Source organism: Chelonoidis abingdonii, chromosome 1 (assembly GCF_003597395.2).
Source record: "Chelonoidis abingdonii isolate Lonesome George chromosome 1, CheloAbing_2.0, whole genome shotgun sequence".
Taxonomy (NCBI): Eukaryota; Metazoa; Chordata; order Testudines; family Testudinidae; genus Chelonoidis; species Chelonoidis abingdonii.
The window spans coordinates 164,247,114-164,253,390 of record NC_133769.1 but is presented as its reverse complement, the minus strand read 5'-3'; positions in this window follow the sequence as shown (position 1 = coordinate 164,253,390).

Here is a 6,277-nt window from a genome sequence, read left to right as displayed (position 1 = left end):
AGTGCCAAGTGGGATTAGGTGCCTAACCTGATTTGATGCTTTTGAAAATCCCACCAGACACCAAGCTGTATCTCTAGCTGCCTCGTATCTTTGAAAATCTGGCCCTATTTGCATATTCCATACAAACCACTCCTTCAGAACTGAGATGAGGCCACTTGTTAACAGGTGTGTGGGGAAACAACCATGCCTAATCCATAGTGCATAGAGAACTCCAATCCCGTTGTGACAGGTTGGATCACAGAAACCCTCTTGGGAACTGCCACCCAATGGGCCCAGACTACCTCTGCTCCTGCTTTCCCTGCCAGCTCAGGACCCCAGCACCCTGTCTAGCTGAGCCAGGCACACCTGTCTGCTCCAATAGACCCAGGATCTGAACTACTTGCCCCAAAGCTGGAGATTTACCTGAAAGCAGCTCACAGAAGTGTGCTTGTCTTTAGCACCCAGATGCCCAACTCCCAATGGGGTCTAAACCCAAATACATCTGTTTTACCTCACATAAAGCTTACACAGGGTAAACTCATAAATTGTTCACCCTCTATAACACTGATAGAGAGAGAGATGCACAGTTGTTTGCTCCCCCAGGTATTAATACATATTCTGGGTTAATTAATAAGTAAAAAGTGATTTTATTAAATACAGAAAGTAGGATTTAAGTGGTTCCAAGTAATAACAAACAGAACAAAGTAAGTCACCAAGGAAAATAAAATGTGTAAATCTGTCTAATCAAACTGAATACATATAATCTCGCCCTCAGAGATACTTCAGTAAGTTCCCCTCTGATCCCGCAGACTGGACACCTTCCAGGCCTGGGCACAATTCTTTCCCTTGGTACAGCTCTTGTTCCAGCTCAGGTGGTAGCTAGGGGATTCTTCATGATGGCTCCTCTCCTCCCTTTGTTCTGTTCTACCCCTTTATATATCTTTTGCATAAGGTGGGAATCCTTTGTCCTCTCTGGGTTCCCACCCTTCTTCTCAATGGAAAGACACCAGGTGGATTCCAGTTCAGGTGACATGATCACATGTCACTGCAAGACTTCAAGCTTTAATTCCTCCCAGCCTGACTCACAGGAAGGCCTGCCTGCAAACAGAGCCATCCAGTCAATTGCCCTGGTTAATGGGAAACATCAAGATTCCAAACCACCATTAATAGCCCACACTTGCATAATACTATGGCCCTCAGTATATTTCATATTTCTAGTTTCAGATACAAGAGTGTTACATTTATACAAATAGGATGATCACACTCAGTAGATTATAAGCTTTGTAATGATACCTTACAAGAGACCTTTTTGCATGAAGCATATTCCAGTTATATTTATATTTACTCATTAGCATATTTTTATAAAATCATATAGAGCAGGGGTTCTCAAACTGGGGTCGGGACCCTCAGGGGATTGCGAGAGTATTACATGGGGAGGTTGTGAGCTGTCAGTCTCCACCCCAAATCCCGTTCTGCTTCCAGTATTTATAATGTGTTTTATAATTTTAAAAACACTTTTTTTCATATATAATATATATTCCAGATTCTCTTGTCTCATCCAGTGCTGATCATGAAAGACCCCTGCAAGGGGACAGAGCCGTCCAACTACCGGCCAATAACCTGCCTCCCCACAACATGGAAAGTCCTATCAGGCATCATAGCTGCCAAGCTACAGGACCACGTGGGCCAGTACATGAGCACAGCTCAGAAGGGCATTGGAACAACACCAGAGGCTCAAAACACCAGTTGCTCATAGATAGAGCAGTCGCCCAAGACTCAAGGTCTAGACAGACCAATCTGAGCACAGCCTGGATTGACTACAGGAAACCCTACGACTCATGCCGCACACGTGGATCTGTGAATGTCTGGCGCTATACAAAGTCACAGGACACTAAGGACCTTCCTCAAGAACTCAATGGGACTATGGAAACAACACTGGAAGTCAACTCAAGGCAACTTGCACAAGTGGCCATCAAGTGTGGCATATACCAAGGTGATGCACTGTCCCCGCTGCTGTTCTTTGCATAAGCTTAAACCCCCTCAGCCAGATAATCGCAAGGACTGGATATGGGTACAGGTTCAGGAGTGGAACTACCATCAGCCACCTCCTCTACATGGATGACATCAAGCTGTATGCTAAGAATGAACGAGACACCCACTTGCTAATCCACAGACGCGGATCTACAGTGAGGATATCGGGATGTCATTCGGACTGGAGAAGTGTGGCCAGATGTAGTGAAGAGAGGGAAGGTAGTCAAGACTGATGGGTGGAACTACCAGCGGGCCACATAGCAGACATACAGACCAGCTACAAGTACCTTGGCATCCCACAGTCACATGGAAACCATGAGGAGGAGGCAAGGAAGACAGCAACATCCAAGTATCCCAAAGGATAAGACAGGTCCTGAAGAGCCAGCTCAGTGGGAAGAACAAGATCCACGCCATCAACGGATACGCCCTGCCGGTCATCAGATACCCTGCCGATATAGTGAGCTGGCCAAAGGGAGACATGGAGGCTGCCGGTGTGAAAACCGGAAGCTCCTCACAATGCACGGAGGTTTCCACCCCAAGTCCAACACCCAGAGACTGTATACCAGCCGGAAAGAAGGCGGGCGGGGCTTGGTGACTGTCAAAGCCACTGTCCTGGATGAAACCCGGAACATCCAGGAATACATCAGTAAGAATGGCCCCCAAAGATGAGCTGCTGAGAGAATGCCTGAGGCAGCAGCAGACATGGGAGGAAGACCAAGCAGAAAGAAGTGCCATGGCAAGACAAGACCCTGCATGGGATGTACCATCGACAGATAGCTGAAGTGGCTGACATTGGGAAATCCTACCAGTGACTGGAAAGGGCTGGACTAAGACAGCACTGAGGCACTGATCATAGTAGCACAGGAACAGGCACTGAGCACCAGATCCATTGAAGCAGGGGTCTACCACACTAGAGAGGACCCAAGGTGCAGACTGTGCAGAGAGGCCTCAGAGACAGTCCAACACATAGTGGCAGGATGTAAGATACAGGCAGGAACAGCATACACTGAACGGCACAACCAAGTGGCTGGCATTGTGTACAGGAACATTCTGCACAGCGTATGGGCTAGACCTCCCAAGACCAGATGGGAGATTCCACAGAAGGTTGTGGAGAATAGCAGGGCTAAGATTCTGTGGGACTTCCAGATCCAGACGGACAGGCAGGTACTGGCCAATCAACCAGACATCGTGGTAACAGACAAGGACCAGAAGACAGCGGTGTGGTAGATATAGCAGTGCCAAGTGACAGCAACATCAGGAAGAAAGAAATGAGAAGCTGGAGAAGTACCAGGGCCTGAAAGAGGAACTAGAGAGGATGTGAAGTGAAGGTCAAAGTGGTCCCAGTGGTGGTAGGAGCACTCGGGGATGTGACTCCTAAGCTGGGTGAGTGGCTCCAACAGATCCCAGGAACAACATCAGAGCTCTCTGTCCAGAAGAGTGCAGTGCTAGGAACAGCTAAGATACTGTGCAGAACCCTCAAACTCCAGGCTCTGGTAGAGGACCGAGGTGAGGAAGACACATACCACCCATAGGGGTGAGAGGGAATTTTATTATATTATATAATAATATATATATATATATATATAATATAAATAAAGGGGGTCGCACTCAGAGACTTTCTATGTGAAAAGAGTCACCAGTACAAAAGTTTGAGAACTACTGATATAGACTGCAACGTCACACCCATGGCCTGTCAACTCATCACCTTCTGTCAACACCAAATCCACTTCAGAGAAATGTAGCCAACGCTACGTCCAGAGTGCAAGCAGGGGTGCAACTGCAGCTCAAGCAGACCTACCTGAGGTAGCTTTAATCTCCTTACTCAAGTCCCAGGGTATGGCTACACTTGAAACTTCAAAGTGCTGCCGCTGCAGTACTTTGAAGTGCGAATGTCGTCCCAGCGCTGCACGTACTGCACATCCTCATGGGGTTTAGTTTGCAGTGCTGGGAGCCCCGCTCCCGGCACTGTTTACACTGGCACTTTATAGCTCTGTATCTTGCAGCGTTCAGGGGGGTGTTTTTTTTTTTTTTTCAACACCCCTGAGCGAGAAAGTTGCAGCGCTGTAAAGCGCCAGTGTAGCCAAGGCCCCAGAGTAGTGAAGCTGCAGCAATGCACCCTTCTGCGCAGGCTGTATGAGCCCACCTAGAACCTGGGTAATTACTTGCTGGCGTAGCCTGAGCTGAAGTGCATGCTGCTGCGGCTTTACCCGTCTGGTACCTGAGCTAGCAAAATTTAAAGCTAGCTCGGGTGTGTCTATGTGAGCTGCAGTCAGACCCCATGCTTGCAGTCTAGACATGCTCCAAGATAGAATCCTCTTGGCAGCAGCATGAGATGGTGTAAGACGTGCTGCCCCATGGAAACTAGATGATATCTCAAGAGGCAGGTACTCCAGTCAAATCTTACTGCCTTCTCTTTTCCACCGGGGAGTCAAGCAACTCAGATCATTAAAGAATGGCATGGGAATCAGGCTAATGAGACAGACAAAGAGTCAAAGCCAGCTTTCTGTTCTGCCGCATTCTCAGAGTTCACAAGCTCAGAACTGGGAGGTCTTCTTTCTTACCATGGGTAGAACTGAAAATAAAGCTTTTTAACTATAATTGACATTCTTTTTAACCTGCTGCTGCTGGTGTCCAGCCTGGTGGGAGGAAGAGTCTCTGAAAGGATTTGTAAATCACATTGCCATCCTACTGTGCTCCTGACTGAACAATTACAAGAGGTTTAGAGACAAGTTGTGCCCTGATTTACCCCTCCCATCCCCAGTCACTGTGTGGGCTGCTTGGATAAGTCAGCACCTGATAACTAATGACAGAAATCACTTCTCTCCCCACCCCATTTTTTTTATAAACCTCTGTTAGATCAGGTTTCAGAGGTTTATTAATTTAGTCTTTTTGTTCCGAAATTTAAGTGGTTTAGTGCTGGTGAAAGGAGTCAGATTGTTAGTCCCTGGAAACTGGAGTCTTCTGTACATAACAGCATAGGCAGCAGCAAGGCAGGCTTCCTCTAAACTTTCTGCTGCCGCTGTGCCTCACCACTGCGCCCCTTTAGGAGTGAGCGGGGAGTTTAGTCTCCATGTGCCAGACGGTCTTAGTTGTCTCAGCAGCAAAAATCAAACATGGAAGCTGGGGTGCTGGACCAATTTGTATAGTGAGAGTGCTGAGAGCCATTGAACCAAACTAAACCCTGTGTATATAAAGAAAACCGCTTCAAGTCAGGGGGTGTGACAGCATCTATGCATTGAGGCTAGTTAGTGTCTGCAGTGTGGTTTGTGGTGAAACGTTTGGTCCTGTAGGAATTGAACTGAGATCCACCATTCATGCCACATAGACTTCAGATGGCATGGTTTCTGCCAAATCTGGGATGAATTTAAACCAATGCAGTAGAAGTGAAAGACTCTTTCTTCAGCCTTCTTGCCATTACTTGTATAGTTCACATGGTGATTGCTTATCAATCAGTACGTTGGCTGCCATCCTCACAGAGGCTCCAGAATGCCAGCTGTAATGAAACACATTGTATTTTTCCCAGTTTCATACTTTATTCCTTGGGAGACATGCTTTTCCCTGAGGGATGTTCGCTTTATGATGGGCCAAGCAAATGGGATGGATTTCCTATATTTTTATCCAACTATTTTCAGTGAGGAGGCAAAAATCTTTGAGGATGCAGGAAAATAGGAAAGACTGAATCTGGAAAAATGGCTTATTTACTACATCATAGTTTTCTATTGTGTTGATCAGAATGTTTGGGTTTCTGCTACTAATGGTTGTGTGTGTTTAGCCAGAGGAACAATACCCAGTCCCAGTGACGTAGCCTGGTTATTTAACATCCAGCAGTGAATCTCTCTCTCCTGTTATATGCAGTCCTATTGTAGCGCCAAAATCCTGCCTGCCCACCCACAACACACTCATACCTTCCAGAGCTTGTGAATCCTGCACCCTACTTTTCTGTGCTGAATTGGAAACTGAAGCCTGAACAGTTCTTCCCAGCTGAGCCAATACACCTGACTCTGCTGAGACTGGCATAAGCTAGGAGTAAGTCAACTGTATTACATAGGTGTGAAACTGGCATAAGCAAGGCTACGTCTACACTGCACGATTATTTCGAAGTAGTTTAAACCGATATTACGAAACCGATGTTATAAAATCGGTTTTGCGCGTCCACAATGCGATCACAAAATCGATTGCTTGTGTCCATGGTCCAAGGCTACCATCGATTTCAGGAGCGGTGCACTGTGGGTAGCTGTTCCTCAGCTATCCCATAGTTCCCACTTCC